The 23,468-nt window shown below is 33.6% G+C and overlaps 2 long non-coding RNA genes and 1 pseudogene across 3 annotated transcripts; all 3 read right to left on the bottom strand.

The window, feature by feature from the left end:
• Positions 1–429: 429 nt before the first annotated feature.
• Positions 430–3,014, bottom strand: LOC149499237 (uncharacterized). Its single transcript, XR_016318745.1, has 4 exons — positions 2,603–3,014; positions 2,249–2,386; positions 1,477–1,558; positions 430–663 (listed from the first exon to the last, which is right to left on the bottom strand). It is a non-coding gene; the product is annotated as an uncharacterized LOC149499237 (long non-coding RNA).
• A 2,775-nt stretch (positions 3,015–5,789) lies between these two features.
• On the bottom strand, positions 5,790–8,182 carry LOC149499236 (uncharacterized). The gene is made up of 4 exons (XR_016318764.1): positions 7,959–8,182; positions 7,605–7,742; positions 6,836–6,917; positions 5,790–6,023 (listed from the first exon to the last, which is right to left on the bottom strand). It is a non-coding gene; the product is annotated as an uncharacterized LOC149499236 (long non-coding RNA).
• A 5,751-nt stretch (positions 8,183–13,933) lies between these two features.
• On the bottom strand, positions 13,934–20,255 carry LOC149499235 (uncharacterized; annotated as a pseudogene). The gene is made up of 5 exons (XR_016321740.1): positions 19,273–20,255; positions 18,316–18,756; positions 17,586–18,102; positions 15,656–16,992; positions 13,934–15,529 (listed from the first exon to the last, which is right to left on the bottom strand). The product of XR_016321740.1 is annotated as an uncharacterized LOC149499235 (transcript).
• Between the last annotated feature and the right edge of the window lie 3,213 nt (positions 20,256–23,468).

Genomic DNA, 23,468 nt, shown 5'->3' with positions numbered 1-23,468 from the left:
TTTTTAATCCGTACTCCTAAACACATTTGTATCTACTAATTTTTCCTCTAATGATAAAAAAACAAAGCTATAAAGCAAGCTTTTTTTTTTTTTTTCAAGAAGTTGATATATGTCATAGTCTTTCTATAAGGCTTCCCACTTGGCATGTTTTTCCAAGAAATGACATGTGATATATTTTTTTAATTGGCTTCCACTTAGCCCTATTCGGCAATAATGTTTGAGGTAGTGTTTAGTATTTTGATATGGTTAAAATATTATCTTAATTAATTATAACATTTGATAATACAATGACTATCCTAACGTTTAGGGTTTTGTAATTTCTTTATGACATCTATATCCATCACTTGTGTCACGACCCATTTCCATGGACCGGACCGGCACTAGGACCTGGGTGGGCTTAAGGCCCCCGAAGCCCGTAGTAAGCCTAACTTATTTAAATCTCACTTTCTATTCATAATTATGGATTCAGGCCCATTAACATTTTATACATATGCATCCAAAATGCAGTTCATATATTTAATATGGACTTTTACTATTTATTTACAACCCAACTGGAATACAATTGCGGAACTCTACCTTTACATTCACATCGTTATTTCTATCATTAACAATCTTCTATAATACGTGTTTCAACTCCATAGGGCTTTCCCTTCTTTCTATTACCTGGAAAAAAATAGTAGGCAGGGATGAGCGCCAAACTCAATGAGTAGGGTTAGATAACCCTCTCACCCCATACAATCACACAAATGCTAAAATATTTTAATTTGGTCACTCGTTTAGTTATATGATCATGCAGTTTGTCACACAAATGGCAATACAACAGCAATCACAATTATTATCACCTTCATATAATCACATCACGTGGAAATTAGTCAATGGCACCACCTGAATCCCCAGCGAGCCGTCCTCACACATGGCTCGCCCTCTCATACATGTGCACCAGGGAGCCGATCCCCCATACGGCCAACTGGTCTAATCCTCACTGACCAGTCCTCTCATTGTTTTTTTCCATTCTCTCTTTTCTTTTCCATACCAACAGGAGGCAACCCGGTGGTCTCCATCCAATCTAGATCATCAAGTGCTCACAACAGGAGGCCACCCTGCGGGCTACAATCAAATCTAGATTATCAGGTGCGCAACAACAAGAAGCCATCCTGTGATTTTCCATATAATCCATATCATCAGGTGCACATGGGGGCGCCGATCTCCCATTTTCCCGGCCGACGGTCAAATTCCATATCATATCATATTCAGGATCCATATCACAGACCGTCCTCACAAACCCATGGTGGTCCACGTCATCCCAATTCCACACAAACAAGGCACAGTATATTCATAGCACAAGTAATCAAACAATTTTTAATATCAACGAATAGTGCATCATAATATGGCAATTCAACAAAATAATGCATGATAACATTTAGCCGTGAATGCATGAATGCAGGCGGATGATGCTAGTTATCTAACACTACTCACAGTTCTTTATTGTCCTTTAAAAGGACTGCCTTTTTAGCCACATGCTTCCAGCTTTTGTCCTCGCATTTTGTATTTTATAAGCCTTTAAAATAAACAAGAAAATTCTAAATAAGAATTTTAATTCAAAAACTTATATTTCACATTCGTTTATTTATTTTGGCTACCGGTCATTTAATTCACTTGTTATATATGCATATATATATCTAGGTTCCCTCATTTATATAAATAACTATTCTAATTTATAACCTTCAGATAAAATCTCTAATTATTCGGTGAGAAATATTATATAATGATAATTCTAATATTGTATAATATTTCTTAATACCTCAAATTTTCGTCGTCACTACTTCTTAAGAATAACTAATTTAATTCTTTATTAAGTGTTTTATTAAAAATTCGACAGCATTTCCTCTATAAACTGGACTATCCAAATTTTTTTCAAATTTTCACAAATCCACACACACAGCCCATCCATCGGGCAAATTCATATCCACTAATCCCGTCCGCCATATCCATCATTTATTCGGTCACTTAATTCACATAATCCATTATAATTAGTTGTTCTATAACTATTTATTTGTTAATAAAATTCCTAAAATTTATTATTAGCTAGGAATATATTTTTTTTTTGTACCAACCTTATAGTTATAATTAATATTCATAAAATCTATTTAATAATATTTAATTTAATTTACTTAAATACTTAATTAAGTTCATTAATTAATTAATTCAGAATTTATTCAAAAATTGCGGATTAAGCTTTAGAGTGTACCGATTTAAAATCAAAATTCATTTCCGTGTTCCGCACGAAGAGGAGAGCATTCTGTCCCTTGAAGTCTCGCCGGAGTCTCGCCGGCCGGTCGCCGGACCGCCGCCGCCGCCACCGTGCACGGTGGCCGGAAAATTTAACCTTCACCAAAATTGACAAACAATACATCATTTTATTCGTTTCGATGAGAGGATCACTAATATGTGTTCAAATCAAGGTGGGTCTGAACCAGTTGGCCGGAAATTGGGCGGAAAGGTTCGGTGATACCCATTTTGGGTTTTCCGATTCCGGCTATTACAGTCGACGAGGAGGCCATCAAATGAAAGAGGAAGAAGAGAGGAGTCATTTGGTACTCACCTTGTGTCCAAGGCTTGCCTGAAACGGCGTGAATTGTCGGAAAAAGGTGTCCAAAACTTCAAGCTCTTCCCCTTCAAAATAGACACAATTTCAGTTCAAATCTAAGCTATAATCTTCTTCCTCACGTTGAGTAGATATTTTTAGAGTATTCATTTGCTGAATTTGGTGGCCGGAGGAAGGAGATCGAAGGAGAGGAAGGAGGAGGAGGAGGAGGAGGCCACGCTACTGGAGAAGGAGAAGGAAGAAAAGAAAAGAAAAGAAAAAGAAAGAAAAAGAAAAGAAAAGTGGGCCGATCCGGTTCGATTCGAATCGGTTCGGTCTGATTCAGTGATTTGGTCTCATTTCGTTTGGTTTTTCGAGTTTTCCAATCGATTTTCGGATCCTTCGTGTGGTTCTCGACAAATTAAATTGATTTTTAGGTCCGGTTTTATTTATTTTGATTATTTTAGTTAGGTTCTATAACATTCCTTCAATTTACTTAATGTTAATATTAATAATCATATATATATATATATATATATATATATATATACATTTTTTTTTTTTTTTGATAAATTTCGATAATGTGTTTTGGGCTTGAGCCCAACTTCGTAAACTTGGGCTTGAATTGAGGCTATTTTATACTTGCAGTCCACATGATTAAAATTTCTGATTTTTGATTTAATAAAAATTCAAAAGTTTCGAAAATAAGAATTCGGGGTATTACAATCTCCCCCCCTTAAGACAATTCGTCCTCGAATTGAATCTAGTGGGAAAGAATAAGAATGGATGCATGGGGAATTTGAAAGTCACAAGAAATTGCTTCCACTACCAAGGAGACAGCTCAAAAGCGAAAATACAGATCGAGGAAAGGCAGTGAGTGGGGTATTCGGGTTGTACTTCTACAGCCAATTATCATATTTAGAATAAAATTTCGTTCAAGCTACATAGTACCACCTAGCTGAAGCTTATAAGGAGTTTTATTACATTAATCTTCAATACTATCATCGTTCGGCTATTGGAATCTTTAGAAAATCGTTCTTTAAATAAAAATCTTATAATTAACCGAGTTTTTCAATAAAATGCTTAATATATATATCTATGTTCCCCAAGATTATTTAATTTCATTTGAAAATTAAATTTTTTACCCATTCCTTTATGAAATCCAAATATATAATGTAAAACAAATTTGAAATTTAATTTATTTATTATAAAACTTGATTTATTTAATTTACATATGTTATGACTAAATATTTGCTTAATCAAAGTTGAAAAACTATCTATAATCCAAAATTTTAAGAAATTTTTTTTTTTTTTTTCTCTACTTCATCATTATGAGTTATCTTTGACCTTTATTCTCTTCCAAATTTATTAACTTTTATTTTATTTTATTTTATTTAGCACCTCGATCTAAATTTGTACTTAATTCTTTAAAGCAGGTTTTATACACGTTTCTTATCATTACCTTAGATTAATAAATGGTATTAGTCCTTTCTACATAACTCTCTACCTAGATACATCCAATTTCCTTAATTTATTAAGCTTCCTACAGCATCCACGTTCCTTTCCCCATTCATTCCCCATTATTCATCATCTTCTACATTCATTTTATTATAATAGATTTATGAACTTAGTCTAGCCCTTTAAGCATCCTACATGTGCTAGGATCTTAATTATATAATATCTAATACACTTACTACACTTTCACCTTATAAAATTTAGATTATACCAACTATCCCTTAGTTACACATTAGTTCCATAAGTCTATTATCGATTCAATCTAATTGCTCATTTTATTATAAAAGATTCATAATTATTTCATGACTTGTAATTACTTCTATTAACTATTAGTCAATCTTTTCCATATTAATCAAATTTTCGATTCAAACTTTTGCCCAATTATTTACCAACCAATTTACTTTTAATTCTATATTAAAACACCCAAAATCTTACCCTTCATACTAGTTGTGCAAAGGAAGTTTACCCATTTCCTTATTATATTCTGCCTCACCTCAATATGACCTATCCAGTTAAAAATTATTTTCTTCATATTTAATCACATAATTAGTTTACCTTTGTCTTTTATTTTAATTTCATTGCTCTATTTAAATTCTATATGTCGAGATTCACCTCAATCAATACTTTTTAAGACACAAATTATTGTTTCCACGTCTAACTCTATTTAATTTTCCAATAAGTCTCTATCCTCCTTAATGTTATGCTTAAGTAAGTTACAAATTTTCTCTTTACATCCTTAAGTTTCGCTTGGTTAATTGAGGATTTCTTGTCTAGTATAACTATTTGTCCTAAATCCTTCTTTTGCTAACCCTTAATTTAATGTACATTACAATTTTCACTTTTTATTCCCTAACAGTAACATTTCTAGAATTTAATCTATATCTTAATTGAAATTTTAATTCAAATTCATATTCTATACCATTTATTATTAATTTATCAATATTAATTTCTATAGGCCTAATTTAGTCCTCGGGATAGACAATATGATAAAATAAATCAAACATGCAATCATTGTAAATAATTTAAATTCTAAAATCAGATAAATTTTTTGACATGCCGACAAAACAATAAAACCAAACAATTAATTGCAACTTCAAAACAATTTCCAATAAGCAAATAATAAAACATGTTTCTCAAATCATAGTTCAAATAAATTTACTTTCTTATTGTCTTTAAAACTCCGAATTCTTTTCTAAATAATTTCAAATAATTTTTTTTTTTTTTTTTTTTTTTTTTTGAAGCAGTGTCTCTTGTCGAATCATGGTGTACTGGGTGATCAGGCCATTACACCAATTTCCAACTGATCTTCTGCTTCAAAATAGATGGAGGGGATTTAGCAAAACTCGAAATGTTTATTTTATAAACGTCAGTTACCCGGACCTTTTTATGATTTACTATTACTTATATACATTTAATTCTCATCCTAAGTTTCATATAGATTTCCTTCCATCCTAGTGCACGATGCGTCCACCGGCACTAAAATGGAATTCAATCCAGACTACACCTCCTTTGTTGGTTACGGCCGATCCCAACATAGGAGCTCTCTATTTAATTTCCTATGTTCCGCAATTGATTCCTAAGGCCCGACTTATGCTCTGATACCAACTTTGTCACGACCCATTTCCATGGACCGGACCGGCACTAGGACCTGGGTGGGCTTAAGGCCCCCGAAGCCCGTAGTAAGCCTAACTTATTTAAATCTCACTTTCTATTCATAATTATGGATTCAGGCCCATTAACATTTTATACATATGCATCCAAAATGCAGTTCATATATTTAATATGGACTTTTACTATTTATTTACAACCCAACTGGAATACAATTGCGGAACTCTACCTTTACATTCACATCGTTATTTCTATCATTAACAATCTTCTATAATACGTGTTTCAACTCCATAGGGCTTTCCCTTCTTTCTATTACCTGGAAAAAAATAGTAGGCAGGGATGAGCGCCAAACTCAATGAGTAGGGTTAGATAACCCTCTCACCCCATACAATCACACAAATGCTAAAATATTTTAATTTGGTCACTCGTTTAGTTATATGATCATGCAGTTTGTCACACAAATGGCAATACAACAGCAATCACAATTATTATCACCTTCATATAATCACATCACGTGGAAATTAGTCAATGGCACCACCTGAATCCCCAGCGAGCCGTCCTCACACATGGCTCGCCCTCTCATACATGTGCACCAGGGAGCCGATCCCCCATACGGCCACTGGTCTAATCCTCACTGACCAGTCCTCTCATTGTTTTTTTCCATTCTCTCTTTTCTTTTCCATACCAACAGGAGGCAACCCGGTGGTCTCCATCCAATCTAGATCATCAAGTGCTCACAACAGGAGGCCACCCTGCGGGCTACAATCAAATCTAGATTATCAGGTGCGCAACAACAAGAAGCCATCCTGTGATTTTCCATATAATCCATATCATCAGGTGCACATGGGGGCGCCGATCTCCCATTTTCCCGGCCGACGGTCAAATTCCATATCATATCATATTCAGGATCCATATCACAGACCGTCCTCACAAACCCATGGTGGTCCACGTCATCCCAATTCCACACAAACAAGGCACAGTATATTCATAGCACAAGTAATCAAACAATTTTTAATATCAACGAATAGTGCATCATAATATGGCAATTCAACAAAATAATGCATGATAACATTTAGCCGTGAATGCATGAATGCAGGCGGATGATGCTAGTTATCTAACACTACTCACAGTTCTTTATTGTCCTTTAAAAGGACTGCCTTTTTAGCCACATGCTTCCAGCTTTTGTCCTCGCATTTTGTATTTTATAAGCCTTTAAAATAAACAAGAAAATTCTAAATAAGAATTTTAATTCAAAAACTTATATTTCACATTCGTTTATTTATTTTGGCTACCGGTCATTAATTCACTTGTTATATATGCATATATATATCTAGGTTCCCTCATTTATATAATAACTATTCTAATTTATAACCTTCAGATAAAATCTCTAATTATTCGGTGAGAAATATTATATAATGATAATTCTAATATTGTATAATATTTCTTAATACCTCAAATTTTCGTCGTCACTACTTCTTAAGAATAACTAATTTAATTCTTTATTAAGTGTTTTATTAAAAATTCGACAGCATTTCCTCTATAAACTGGACTATCCAAATTTTTTTCAAATTTCACAAATCCACACACACAGCCCATCCATCGGGCAAATTCATATCCACTAATCCCGTCCGCCATATCCATCATTTATTCGGTCACTTAATTCACATAATCCATTATAATTAGTTGTTCTATAACTATTTATTTGTTAATAAAATTCCTAAAATTTATTATTAGCTAGGAATATATTTTTTTTTTGTACCAACCTTATAGTTATAATTAATATTCATAAAATCTATTTAATAATATTTAATTTAATTTACTTAAATACTTAATTAAGTTCATTAATTAATTAATTCAGAATTTATTCAAAAATTGCGGATTAAGCTTTAGAGTGTACCGATTTAAAATCAAAATTCATTTCCGTGTTCCGCACGAAGAGGAGAGCATTCTGTCCCTTGAAGTCTCGCCGGAGTCTCGCCGGCCGGTCGCCGGACCGCCGCCGCCGCCACCGTGCACGGTGGCCGGAAAATTTAACCTTCACCAAAATTGACAAACAATACATCATTTTATTCGTTTCGATGAGAGGATCACTAATATGTGTTCAAATCAAGGTGGGTCTGAACAGTTGGCCGGAAATTGGGCGGAAAGGTTCGGTGATACCCATTTTGGGTTTTTCCGATTCCGGCTATTACAGTCGACGAGGAGGCCATCAAATGAAAGAGGAAGAAGAGAGGAGTCATTTGGTACTCACCTTGTGTCCAAGGCTTGCCTGAAACGGCGTGAATTGTCGGAAAAAGGTGTCCAAAACTTCAAGCTCTTCCCCTTCAAAATAGACACAATTTCAGTTCAAATCTAAGCTATAATCTTCTTCCTCACGTTGAGTAGATATTTTTAGAGTATTCATTTGCTGAATTTGGTGGCCGGAGGAAGGAGATCGAAGGAGAGGAAGGAGGAGGAGAGGAGGAGGCCACGCTACTGGAGAAGGAGAAGGAAGAAAGAAAAGAAAAGAAAAAGAAAGAAAAAGAAAAGAAAAGTGGCCGATCCGGTTCGATTCGAATCGGGTTCGGTCTGATTCAGTGATTTGGTCTCATTTCGTTTGGTTTTTTCGAGTTTTCCATCGATTTTCGGATCCTTCGTGTGGTTCGCGCAAATTAAATTGATTTTTAGGGTCCGGTTTTATTTATTTTGATTATTTTAGTTAGGTTCTATAACATTCCTTCAATTACTTAATGTTAATATTATAATCATATATATATAGTATATATATATATATATACATTTTTTTTTTTTTTTGATAAATTTCGATAATGTGTTTGGGCTTGAGCCCACTTCGTAAACTTGGGCTTGAATTGAGGCTATTTTATACTTGCAGTCCACATGATAAAATTTCTGATTTTTGATTTAATAAAAATTCAAAAGTTCGAAATAAGAATTCGGGGTATTACATTATGGAACAAAGATATTAATGAATATCATTATGGAATATGGATATACATTAAATAGGGATATATTAAGAAATTAGATAATAAATGATTAAAAAAGAAAATAGAATTGTATTTTGGTGGAGAGACGAAAAGGGAAAGTAAACAAAATTAGATTTTTATTTTATTTTACAATTGCGTCTGAATGAACAAATATTAGATTTTTATAACAATTTAATTAACACAATCAATACTTTTAATTAAGATCGCATTCTCATGCCTTAATGTCTAAGTTTTAAGGACAAATTTGCTTACATATCTGTCTATGGATCTATTCATGTACCCAACTAATTATAATAGAGATTTTTGAAATTATTTCTGCTTACATTTTTTTTTTTTGAATGCATAGTTATAAAAATCATTATTTTTTAAAAAATATATTTTTTCATTAATTTGATCCATAAATAAGCCAGTAGATGGTATTTAAATAAGTCCGTCTAAAGTTCTAATCCAATGCTATCACTAATCTTCCATAACTATTTAATTAATTATTTTTTTTTCTCTTTTTCTAAAAAAGAAGTGTCACTACTTGACAAACTCTTGTTTTTAGAGAAATTCCAACATAATATAAAATAAAATTTGTTGTTCTTAGTTAAGGGATACTTAGAAAAACTCTCCGCTAGCTATTTTAAATACTATGGAGAGATAACAAATGAATAAATAACCACAAACCATAGCATTATAAGACCTTTATATATATATTATCCACTTGGGCAGGTTGATGAAAGCAATCAAATTTACCAAATCAATAGTTTATACCAAGTGATTACGTGACTAATAAGATTTAAACAATGTGGCTATTAAGCTATGCAAAAAGACACACCACTTGGTTAATTAAGTTAAATTGTTGTAATTTTCTCAAATATATAAATAATAAACTCGAGTCTCTCCACCAAATGGACTTATTTGCCCTTTCTAATTTAAATCTAATATTTTTTTTTTTTTCTCAAATCTTATATCGTCTCTTATTTGCTATAGCATTAACACAATGTGGTCGGGAGATAAAGCTACCCAAAAATTTGTCTAGTAAACACGTTGTTGTGAATTACATGTTGACATGTCTTATTCATTGACATCAAAAGTTAAACCCACCGACATGGCCGGCCTTTAAAGGAAGCAATGCATGTTACGAAATATCTAATGTCAACCATCTAGAAATTAGAATAGTACTCGAAATTTTAATTGTACTATAAAAAATTACGCGCTCATTCTATTTTAAGTGATTAAAAATAAATGAACAAATAAAATATCAATAATTTTTTATAAAACATCAAGAATATCTATAGAAATTATGTAGGTAAATACTGAAGAATTATATAAATAAATACGATTATCTTTAGTAAATCGATAAAACTATACGCAAATTTAATGCGTTTTTTATCGATAAAATTTAAATTATAGGCAAAATCTATCGGTAATAATTTATGAATAATCCATTGGTAATCAATCAATAATCTGTCATTAAAATTATATAATCTTTTTAATTTAGAATTGAATTTTATCTATAATCTATCGGTAACTACCAATAAAATTTGTCTATCAATGAAATCTGTTGTTAAATGTTGATTTTCTTATAATCTGTTGCTAATATTCGTAGTAGATCACAACATTAATTTTATTAAAAAATAGAAAATAAAAGTAAATAGGGAAAACATAAGCCTACGAGTGCCCATTACGGCATTACTTACCATTAAAAGCACACTTAACAAATTAAAAATTAGAGTTTCTTTAAGGGCTTACCATTACCAGTACAAATTCAAAGGCAATTTCTGCATTTCAACTACTTTAAAGTACCCCCAAAAAAAAAAAAAAACGCTTAATTGTGACTGAATATTCAAGTGCTTGCCAAATAATATAAATTGCAGAAATTAAATAATTAGATACCACTTTGCGACCGATCTGGGACCAAATTTGGTATCCAAATACGTTCTGCAAGTCCTGTCTACCTAACCATTAATTAATCACCTTTCTTTCAAAGATTTTTGTCTTATTAATTCTTTTCAACGTAAATTAGTTGGCCTTCGTTAAAACCATAATCATGCAATATATTCCATCTGTTCTAAAATATAAGTCATTTAAGATTTTTACACGGGATTAAAAAACCAATCATTTCTCCTAAATTATAATAAATCAAGGATCAAATTACTCTTTATTTCAAAATAAAAAAAAAATTATGAAGATAATTATTATATCAAATATAAATAAAGATAACAAAAAAACATCATTTGTTACTGTTTCAAATACTTAAAACGATTTGTATTATGAGACAAAAAAAAATCATCATAAACTACTTATATTTTGGTTGCATAATATTTCTACTAGTGTTTCGAGTTGAAAAAACGGATTATAATAAAACGTTATTTCCTTTAATATTAATAAAATACTAATAAACATATGAAAACTACTAAGATAACTAACTAATTTTTCTGAATAAGACATAAATAAAAGAATCATTTTGTGATTGATTATCAAAAATTATTTTAACTATGATAAAGTTTTATCCATTTATGCATTATATTTTTAATTACATAGTAATATATTAAAAAGGCATTTATGGGTCAGCAATACCAACTTTAAAACAAGATTAGTTTCGTACTAGAAAAATGTCAAGATAATCATTGAAACATTGAAACTAGCCATGAAGTATCCAATGTCAACCTTTTATTAAAGTAGCATACTAGCCATTCATCTAGAAATAAGAATAGTATTCAAAGTATTAAATAAAAGAAATTCAAAAAAAAAAAAATTCAAAACAATAAAAAATAAAATGAAAAATAAAGGCCTATTAGGTATCTCCACGTGTGTGAACAAAGACGAAGAATATGGTAACCCTAAAAAGTCATCTTACACTCTCACTCAAACGGCACTACTGTACTGCCACGGCGGTATTATATTCTTCAATGGGCTTACCAATTACCAACTCAAATCCAATTTTTTATATTTCAATTACTTTATTTGACATGACATCAAATGACTGCTATATGCCTAACCATTTTGCTTTTCTTTTATATTTTTTTCAATATTTTGTCTTTTTATTTTATTTTTTCAACCACATTAATAAGTGTTTACACCTAGAAAAACAAAAGCATACAATTAAAATTTATAATAATATTTTACATAAGAGTTTAAAGAAAAATAATAAAAAAACTATATATGTTGGTGATCTTAATTAAACTATAATACAATATGATTAAGTACAAAATATACGATTTAATAAAAAAAATTTTTATTTGGCTTCCTTAGGAGGTCACCTATTTCCCACAAGTATATCATGTTGGAAACTTCTTCGTCACTTGCAATTTGTGTTATGATAATTTTAATCATATTGAACGTTGAATTATGATAATTAGTTTGGACTTATTAAATAAAGAGATGATAATTTAATTTAATTATCTTTGCACGTCGCTCCTGATTTAGACAAGTAACTTCACCTTGACGTAATTGCTGATAAATCTTTGTTTTTTTTTCTTATTCTCTAATTTTACTTCAAATGGTGAATAATTTATGATTTATACTATTAAATTTACTTCTACAAGAAGTAGAAGCAAAACTAATTTTTTCTTTATTTTATAAAATGAAATGTAATTTTTTCATAATTGCAAGTTTGCACTCCATTTTAATAATACTTTCCACCCAAAAGTTACGACTAACACAAGAATTTCTAATTAAATCTATGATTCGTTGTAATTAAAATTCCTTGTCTTCAAATTGATTTTTTTTTTTTTAATGTCCCTTTAATTAAAAATATTTTCTTTATATATTTGTGTTCTGGTCTACTATTAATGCCGTCTTCACATTGTCCATCAAATTCTCAGGTTATTTGCAACTCACAATTTATACTAACTAATATTTGAACTATCCATTTTCCTGAATACAATTGATTTACTCATTAAATATATTATCCAATAATTAAAAAGTGTAAATCTATATTTAATAAGTATAATTTTACCAATTAAAATGTTCACTAAATATAATTTTACAAAGTGAAGAATTTAATCGATCAAAAAAAGATTTGAAAAGAATAGATTTATATATATATATTATATATTATATATATATATATAGAGACAGAGAGAGGGAGAAGTATGCAATAAGATTTAAGGAAAAACAAAAAGGCGGCAAGCAATCTATACAATACACGTTTTAGATGAAAATCAAAAAATATTATTTACCAGGTGATTTACTTGAACGGTTTTACCACTTCAACCATAATATAATATATTAAAATATCATCATTCTCACTTGCTTCTTACCGCTGATTCATATCTTAATTTATATTTAGGAGCCTATTATCACATCATTGCACCAAAAAAAGTTAAACGTGTCAAGTAGAAAAATATAACACTAGTTTTCATCGAGCACATTTAACTTTGCCCGCTTGCCACCCTAAGATTATACAATTCAGACTGGCCAGCCTAAATCCTTTTAATTTTAATTTATCTACAAAGGGTTACAATCAAGTCCCCAACTCTATTCCAAGCACTAAAAAAAACACTAGGCAGAGCCTGTGTGCGAAGATCGTTAAATAGCACAGCAAGATTACGTTTTCTTAAAGCAGCTGGCTGAGCAAAGAGTAGAGAATTCTGTATTTTTCTTTTTTTTTTTTAAAAAAATAAAATAAAATGAAAATGCTTTGCTCCATGCGCATCCACAATACAGAACAAAGTTCCATCATCCATGCCCATCCTAACAAGAAACAGGGAGGAGAGAAGGGAAAGAGAAAAAAGAAAAAGAAAAATACTATATTTCCACACGTGGAAATTTAAAAAAAAAAAAAAAAAGTTAGAAATAAGTAAATCAGATATGTCCACAAAAGTTCAGGAGAAATTAGGGTGCTCCTCCAGGCCGGGGCATCTAATTATTTTCTTAAGTTCAAAGCTCTGACTGGTGTTGTTTACATGCATTCAAAAACCAACAAACAAGCAAGAATGAGTAAAAACAAGTCGGAGACCGGCAGAAATATAAAATATAGTATTTGTATTTCAATCAGTGTGTTCCTAAAAGTGCAATGCAGACAGCTATAGCTGACTGGCCTGAATTTTTGCGTTAAAAACAGGGAATCATTTCCCAAACGTGGACTATGAGTCTTTGACAACCAAGCTGAAAAGAGTCGTAAAAGAAAACCCATGGCAATTATATTCAACTAAAAAGCAAAATGCAATCCAGCAAGCATAAGAATACCCAGTTACTTTGGATAAGAGACAATTGTCCAAGAAGAGAAGTTTTACCAATAGCTAACAATAAATTACCATAGGAAGTATTCATCATATTCAAAATATGTATGTCCAGAAAATAAAATATAACTAAACAATTTATCACAAAACAGAATGAACCCAACAGTTTAATCAGAGGTTACCTGTCAAAAACCAACTTTGCATTTCACCGTAATATTTAAAGTTAGCCAATCTGCTCATACTCAACATTTTGCACTTGTAAAGCTATTCATTCATCTCTGCGACATCTGGTTTCACTTGACCTCAAAAGTAGCTTCAACCAAGAAAATACCTTGGGGAGGAAAGAAAGGGAAAAAAAAATAAAGGGGGAAAAAGAAGAAAAAAAAAGAGAGATATGGAAAAGAGTAAGGCACAAGGCTTTATGACATAATGGCAGAAGTTACATTACTGCCAAACATATCCAACCCAATTAATTAATCAAGTCTCAAAAAGTTCCAAGATGGACCGAAAGCTAGATACATGAGCCCCCATAATACTGACTGCATACCTTTATTTGCATCAGTAAATTTCAATTGTGCAACACGGATCCTCAGAAGCTCCAGTAATAACACCATGTATGACCTGCATGTATTTGGGAGATGACAGGCCCACCACACCATCAAAGGAAAATAAAGCTGAGCCTATGATCAACCTACTACATACATTGTATGTTTTCACCTTAAAGAGTGATAAAATGAAATAAAGACTGTAAATATCGACAGTTCGACCTAAATCATACAGGGTTCAGTCAGAAAAAAAAGGGAAGGGGTGAAGAAGTTCTGTGCCCAGACTTCACTTTATCAGACACTGATGATGTGCTTATGATCTCAACCAAAAGACATTCCATGGCAACCTAACTGGCACATAACTAATAAATCAATATTTTCAAACTTATTAGCGACTTCATTAAAGATTCTAGCTTAAACAAATAAATAATGCAAATCTAGAAAAGGGAAAAAAGAAAAGGAAAAAGAAAGGCAACTCAAATGATCCTTCAAACAAACAAATTTATCAAAAAGTCTACAATGCAGCAATAGAGGTAATAGTCCAACATACATCTAGCAGAAATAGAAGCTTGCTACTAAGATTGAAAGGTTGATGAAGACAACAGCAGAACAGCTCCTGAAATATTTAATCCAGGGTCGGAACAATGCTTCAAACCCTAGTTCCAGTGTGTTACAAGAGGACCTGCAAAGATAAACAAACACAAAGTGCGCATATTTATAAGGAGCCGACTACAAGCAGGAAAATATGAGCACCAAAGAAACACTAATATGTCTTCTAAGAAAACACCCTTCATGTTGCAAAGGCCCATTCCTCAAAATTCTAAGTTCATGCATCTCGACAAACTCATAAAATATGTGCTTATCCGTTTATTCCAATAAATTAACTTCCAATAAGTTGTCCAATTCAGCATTCCTTTCAGTTCGTCTTTTCAACACTGAAACTCGAGCCCGCATCAGCTATAATGCAGCTATTTCCCTGTACTCCATTCTGGAACTAAGAGAAAGTATCATCCTCAAGCATCAACCACTCCTCTAGCTATATATTCTAGGTCCTTGCTTGACCAAATCAATCAATTTTATCCAACTGAGTTGGAATCTTATATTCATTGTGTCCAGTGAGTCCTGCGAACCACACAATGAATATTACTAAGTTAATAAATAATCAGCAACAAATGCTAAAAATTCCAATGCCAAAGTTAATAGATGTTACCAGACAAAGTCATGGGAACTTAAGTTATGGTAACAAACCTTCTTTCTTACTATCAAAATTTGACATGCGTCTGCTGCTCCTCTTGTCTTCATTATCATCCATTACCACATTTTCTTTCAGTTCCTTTAAATCACAGTCATCAAATTTTGAAGGAAACATCCTACTGTCCTGCATGTTAGTTGCATCTGTCACAATAGAATCTTGTTCCCCAATCTGATTTTCAGTTTCCTGATGTGAACTTCCATCTGTGTTATATCCTTCATATCACTGAAGTGATACTTGCGATCTAAAGATCTTGACCTAGAACGCCTTTTCTGTTTTGATTTATTTTCCTCTGAACCTCTTGGAGATCTGCCAGGCTTGTCTTCAACAGACATTGACCGTCTTCTGTTACGATGTTTTGATTTTTCATCCCTATTTCATCCATCCTATGACTAGAGCGGCGCTTGCCTTCTGGAGATTTTGACCTCGAGTGCCTTCTATGCTTTGATTTATTTTCACTCCCACCTCTTGGGGATGACCTGCTTCCTCTGTGACGCCTACCCTCTGCGGACATTGATCTAGACCGCTTCCTGTCTCGGTGCTTAGACTTCCTATCTCTGTTTTCATCTCCTTTTTCCCTGGAGTGGCGCCTGCCTTCAATAGATCTTGACCTGGACCTCTTCTATCACGACGTTTCACTCTTTCCTCCCTGGTTTCGTTCACCTTCTCATTTGAGCAATGCTGTGCTTCAACAGACTTTGACCTTGATCGCCTCCTGTGTTTTCGTTCATTGTCATCTGAACTTCTTGGAGACGACTTGATTCCATTGTTCTTCTCTTCCACAGATAATGACCTAGATCTCCTTTCAGGTTGCCTTGATTTTTCATCTCGGGTTTCTTTTACTCGGTCAATGGAATCATCCACAGATTTGGACCTAGAGCGTTTTCTGTATTTTAGTTTATTATCACTGTCATTTCTTGGGGATGACCTGCTTCCTATATGATGCCTTGGTGATCTTGAACTGCCATGGGATGATTTTCTCGTTCTGGAAGGCGAACTTTCACGACGCCGTTTTGGTGAGCCTGAATCAGCTCTATAGGACTTTTTTGTTCGAGGGCTCACACTCCTACTCCTATTTCTCCGTGAAACGGAAGAATGGCGATCGTATGATCTATCCCACCTTCTAGTTCTGTCAATTTCATCCCTAATATCTCTATACATCCGCCTTTCATTATCATACCTGAAGCGATGACGAGATCTTAAAGGTGACCTGGATCTACGATCTCTATGGTGGCGAGGAGGGGGTGAGTAAGTAGGAGACCTCTGCCTTCGTCGATAATTAACCGGTGATTTTGACTTAGATCTGGATCTTGCCCGAGATGGGGATGGTGACCTTCATAGGGTAGAAAATTCATTAGTGGCAGGGAAAAGTACTTTTCCTTTCGAACATTCAATGTCAAGCAACCATCACGGAAGAGTCAAATATCCCAAATGGCAATATATTAACAATACGACAAACGAACATTCATATGATATGTGTTTTCTCAAGTAAAAATTTTACCACAATTATAGTCCTAAAACAAAAACACGAAAAAAGCATATTTGCTTCAGGTGCCCAACACATGCAGCAAACATTGGGCGCCTGCAGCAAACATCCAATTCTGTAGAAAATATATCAATCATAGCCCAGAGAAGAATTCATGCTCAAAATCTGTTAGATTCTATTTGCCAGTTAATTAAAGTGCATCTACCCCCAAATTAACAATGCACTTATTAACATAGAAACCACAATGTCTGTGATAGCAGCTTACAAATTGGAGTAATATGTGATCCAAAACATGACCGTGAAGTGAAAAGCTCACAGCTGTTGTCTACAATATTTCAACACTTCTGAGGGAAAAGCATGGCAAATAATGGAAAAGTCATAGCAAATTATGCAAATTACGCTAGCAACCTATTTGGAAAGGAATAGACATGTTAACATACCTAGACTCTTTTTTTGTTTCCTTCTCTTCTTCGACAAATCCATCAGCTTTTAACTTTTTACTGATTTCTGCAGCTCTGGCTGCAGCTAATTCTGTTGCAGACTTCATGGTTGCAGCTCGGTTAGCTGCCTGCTGTGCAGTCATAGTTTGCTGCATAAGCAATGCTTGTTGAAATTGCATCTGTTGCATGGCAACAGCTTGCTGCATCATCATTGGCAGAGAAGATGAAGCCAGTGAAGAATTCAAAGCTGATTTTTGAGGAAGCGATTTAGCCATCTCAACATTCAAGGGGCGATGTCCAACATCCATATTGTTCAATGCTAAAGCAGCAGTTGCTTCTTCAGGTTTTGAGTATTCTATGTAGGCAAAATGCTTCGAATCAGTAATGGTGCATTCAACAACTTTGCCAAAGTAGCTAAATAGTTGTTTCAGATGGTCCACTGACAGAAGTGGGCTGAGATTGCTAACTTGAAGTGTCCTCTTCAGTGCATCTTCCTTCCCAGCTTTGTCAGGTGAACCTAGCCAAAACAAAAAAGCTCAGGGGTAAGAAGTTCAAAACACTAAATGCGTGCAATATAAATTTTAAAAAGAAATATATGACAGCAAAACAAAACACATGCACGAAACTACAGAGACAAGGAAAGAAGCAATAGCATCAGGAAAGGGATTGAAAAGGGCTCCATATAGACTATTGAGTATATGCATAACTAAACGAAATCAGAAAAAGATACCAGATGAATCTTTGGCAGTTTTGGCTTGTGCTTGCACCTGAGCAGCATGGGCTTGCAAGGCTTGGGCAGCAACAATAGCTTGAGCAGCAGCCATTGCAGCTGCTGAAGGTGCCATAGGCACCTGACTAAGAGTTCCCATTGTGGTTGTTGCAGCTAATGCAGTCATTAGCAAATTGTGTGGCGGATGGTTCAGCTTGCAATCAGTTTTTGCACACCGACCATTAAGATACTCACGGCAAACTTCACCAAGAGATGCTCCAATTCCAGGCAAAATAGCACCACCGGAAGCACCAGGAACAACACCTTGAATCATTCCTAGTAATCCAGGGAATGCACCAGAAACAGAGCCTGAATAATTTGGCATGTTTGGCATGGTCTGGTTGACTAAGTTTGGAAATGTAGATGTTGGAGCCATACCCAACAGTCCTCCAGTTGAAGTGCCTGGACAACAACACTTCAATATTTAATGTTCCACCAAAGAAAATAATATTTAAGCCTATATGAAAGGATAACAAGTCTGCAACAATAAGGACAGAATGAGTGGGAAGCGAGCAATAATAAGGACAGAATGAGCCGGAAGCAAGCAACAATCTAGTTGTTTTCTTACATTCACATACCACAGATGAAAATGTTCACAGCATTTTTTTTTTTTTTACTTTTTCAATTTCAAAAAATAACACCACACTCTACTTTGTGCATCAAACTAGACAAATAAAAACAATATGATTTCTGATATGATCCAGAAATGATGTCATTCTCAAAGTAGTGAACAGCATAAAAATTTTAAAATCACACAATAAAAAAGAACATCCAGAGTTGGTCACAATCAATCAAATATATCCATGTAAAAAATGGCTTTCACCTAACATGTCCCAACAAAACAACATTGCACAGAATGTGGCAAGTATAAACAATGTATCTGAAATTAAGGGGCCAATAAATTATAGTAACGAGTACCTGCACTGAAGAACACGGGGAAGGGACTACCCATGATAGGTTTACCATTACAATCAATATTTACCATGTAATTCCCTCTTTTGGGCACAACATAAGTGACTGTATAAGTCCCATCTCCCATATCCTTCACAATCCCTTCTTGCTCACTTCCCCCAACACCCACCCCAGGCGACACCTTCACCTTAATCTGCGCGCCGCCATGTGGGACCTTCCTCCCATCACCGTCCTTTGTCACCACCATGAACGTAGAAGGAGCACAAGCAGTCCCACCAGCAATTCCCGCTCCTACAGCAGTGCACTTGGGGGGTCCACGGGTCCTATAGGCTTATTAGCCAAGTCCTCCTCTGCTTCTTCTCCATCTGAATCGGAATCTGAAGGTCTATCAGGCTTGTTAGGCACGGCTTTAAATGTAGCCTCGAATGCGGCTTTTGCAGCGGCGGCTTTCTCGGCCTCGCTCTTTAGCTTAGCCTCCTCAGCTTGCTTCATCCATATCGGCTTGGCAACGGCGTTGTTGTTGCTGTTATTGATGTTATTGATATTGCTGCGATCGGCCATTGTTATATTAAAACCCTAATTAGCAAACCCTAAAAAACTTTAAAGCTTAAAACCTCATTCAGCTAGTACTTGTTAAAACCCCTGTTTAAAAACAGATCGACGACAGCTGTATTAATTGGGTAAAGAAGGAATGCTGTAATAGAATAATCGAAACCCTAGCTAGCGAGGAACCAGGATTTTACTGTTTGGTTACCAAGAAAAAAGAACAAGGGGTTTGTAGGAACGGAACAAAGGAAAGAAGTTGGATTTCAAATTTTGTTACTCTCTCCCAGCAACCAAACGAAGCTCTGAAGCGTGACAGGAGGTGGGTGACTGCTACTCGTGGCTCGTGAGGTCTCGCGACACACGGGCGCGAAGCAAGAAGCGGCCTATTTTATGGCGGCGAGGAATTTGGTTGGACACCTTCGGTTGCAGATTAATTTTATACCAGTTTACGTATACTAACGAGGTTTATATATTTGCGGATTTCATATTTCAATTGGAATTTAGGAATTTGATTTGATTTAGATAATTAATAAAAATAAATTATTAATGACTAGTCTCAAAAGAAAAAATTATTATAGAAAATTTAGACCAAACTAAATATAAAAGATACTTAAAATTAATAAAACTTATAAATGTGGTTTGGTTATTATAAATTAATTCCACCGTTCAAAATACGATATTCATTTTTTAAATAATTTTGTATAAAATTTATTTGTATAGTGAAATTCTTATTTTTAATATATTTTAATTACAAATAAATAATTCAACTGAGTTTCACATAATTATATTTTCAATAAATTTAATTAATTGATTTAATCTGGTTTTATATAGATTTGAAAACCATTGATATTATATGCAACAAAAAAAAATTTAAGACCGAGAGAGTATAAAATACAAGAATATAACGTCATCAGTTTTAATTCAAAGTATTAAAAAAATAATAATACATTTTATTTTTTTCCACAATGTTTTTCAATAATTAATAAAATTAAGATAAGGTAGCATTATGTTTTTTTGTTTCTTCTAATTCTTTAGTTCAATTTCATTGTAATTTAGATGTTGATACTTCTCATAATTTGTGGAGATAAATGATAACTATTGGGTTAAACTCAATTGAAGCATGTGGTGTTTAGGTATAAAATTTTTATTTGTTAATAATGATAAACGGGAGAACATTATTTAAATATATATTAAAAAAAAAATCAATGTCTCTCTAAACATTCTTGTGTATTTGTTCCTTTTTTCAACCCTTAAATAAAACCTTCAATTTCTTAAAAATTCTCCTCCAATTATTAATTGATGACCAATGACAATAAAAAATACTTATAACAATTTAATTCCTTAAAGCGTTCTAACCATTTCCTCAAAAAAGAAAAAGAAAACTGGTCTAACCTCTGGCCAGGCCCAGGTCACCCCAAACCGAGCCCAATGTCATCAACTAAAGAGTAAAGAGCAAAGGCCCTCCGAAAGCCCAAATTGTGAGCCGAACCACCCGACCCATCTGGAGCGTCCTCTTTGGTCTTCATGGCGGTCCTGCTTCGCTATACTCCAGACTATAGAAACGGAGACAGGGTTTAAGCCTTTAAGGCAGACAGGGTTTTAGCGATTTTAAATTTTCCTCTCTGCAGCAGCAAAATTCCATCTCCATATCCTTCGTATGTTTATTAGTAACAACAATAACACAGAATAAGATTTCCCATGGCGACGCCGTCGCATGCCCAGGCTGTCAAGTCACTCAACAAATCGGCCGGTCGCCGCCGCTTCATTGTACGTTCTCTCTATTTCTCTCTTAAACTTTATTGAGAATTTTGTAAGCAGTTTAGATACAACAAGTGTGTACAGATGCAAACAGAGAAAGAGGAATAAGAATGACCAAAGTCCTGCAATTTGATTGATATTGATATTTTAAGTGGCCGCATAACTTAATTTCTGCCTATAGGATTTATTGCTAGCTAGTTGAACTCTATTTAACATCGCAGCAGAAGGACATAACTATTGATGTATCCAAAATTTGGTCCATATTTAAACATTATTACATGGTTTTTCAGAAGAAATTTACCAACAACTTCCTCGTTTTTTCTTTTGGCCCGTGCTTTTCTTGTTTATTATTTTTTTTTGTTAACTGTTTGCACTATTTGTTCCTTTATTTAGTATTTGTCTGTGTTCATACTTGAATTGGTTTATTTTGTCCAGTTCAAGACCTTCTCTCAGAGAATAGAAGGAATTGAAATTGATGTCTACCGAAGCCTTGATAAATTCAAAGCTGAGCCATCTGAGGGTTCTTCTTTTTCCGGGATTTCCTTGTGGAATGGGGGTATGTCTTTTCGATAATGTGTGTATTTACTTGAATTATAGGAATCTTTTGATTGATGGAAACTGAAATTCAGGTAGTTGACACGCTATCTAATTCTACAATGATTGGTTATTGAGAGAATGGAGTTATTTTCATTCAGATTATTCTTTTGCCCTTCTTAGTCCAGTCTTGCTCTTGTAGGAAATGGTTTTCTTTCCATCAAGGTTATGTTGCAAGTTGTATTTGACAATTGGTTTACATGTTTGATTATCACCTTTTTGGAAAGTTTTTCTCACAAAAGAAACAGATGTAATGAGATTGGACAAATTAGAATGGTTGTGTTTGATGCTTTTTTTTTCTTAAACTTGTCCATATTGACATAGAATAGATTTGAAGGTGAAGTAGTGTCGTGTCCCTTTGGTGAGCCAAGACTTGAAAAATTCTGGATTGAAATTTTAAATTTCTGTTCCATTCCATGGATTTAAATATTTCTATTTTGTTTCACTATTATGATGTTTATGGTATGTCCAAAATACAGGAATTGAATACTGCAGAGGACTTCATCTCGTTTTATGAGACGATGATGCCCTTGGTACAAACATTACCTTTTGTGCTACTGCACAAAGAATCAATTCTTTCAGAACTTCTTTCTAGATTACAAATGAAAGCACGATTGTCGCTTGAGCCTATTCTCAGGTACATGCTCTTTGTTCTGCTGCATTCTTATGCTTATATTTGAGATAATCCTTAATAATGCCTTTGTTATCCCCCTTTTCTACTCTTTGTTTGAATAATTTGGATTCTTCAAATTTTATGATATATGATGGCATCATTTGCTTTAGAAGACAATTTCATGCCATTCAACTTTCACTAAAGTATGGATATAGATAGTGGCTATTTATTTTTGAATTATGATGACATTAATCTGGCTTGGGGATTCATGGGTTTTCAAATTATTCCCTGATGGAGATAGGAAATAATGAACACCAACATCATTGAGATAAAAGAAGAGCACAAAACTGCACTTGCTGCAAGATTGAAGTGTATTAGGTCGAAATTGGAGAACTCAAATCATAAGATACTTCCTTTTTTCTGATTGACAACTATTTGTCTTGTGGGCATTTTTTGTTGTCATATGCTCTTAAACGCTTGACCTGTTTTCCTATTTAGACCAAATGAATGCATTGTACTTGCGTATTTCTTTTACCTGAGGTATGCTAGTCATTTTGCCTTGTCTTTGCAGCAAATAAAAATGGTCCCTCCTCTATTTACTCCCTATGATATCAAGCAGGAGATTAGCTTGATTATAATAGTGAGAGAAGAAAGAGAAGGACCAATTATGGATTTGGCATAAATAATATTT

This window comes from Jatropha curcas, chromosome 1 (genome assembly GCF_041381405.1).
Source record: "Jatropha curcas cultivar XTBG-Jc1 chromosome 1, XTBG_Jcur_1.0, whole genome shotgun sequence".
Lineage (NCBI taxonomy): Eukaryota > Viridiplantae > Streptophyta > Magnoliopsida > Malpighiales > Euphorbiaceae > Jatropha > Jatropha curcas.
The sequence above is the reverse complement of the archived record's forward strand: the minus strand, read 5'-3'. Positions and strand labels throughout refer to the sequence as shown.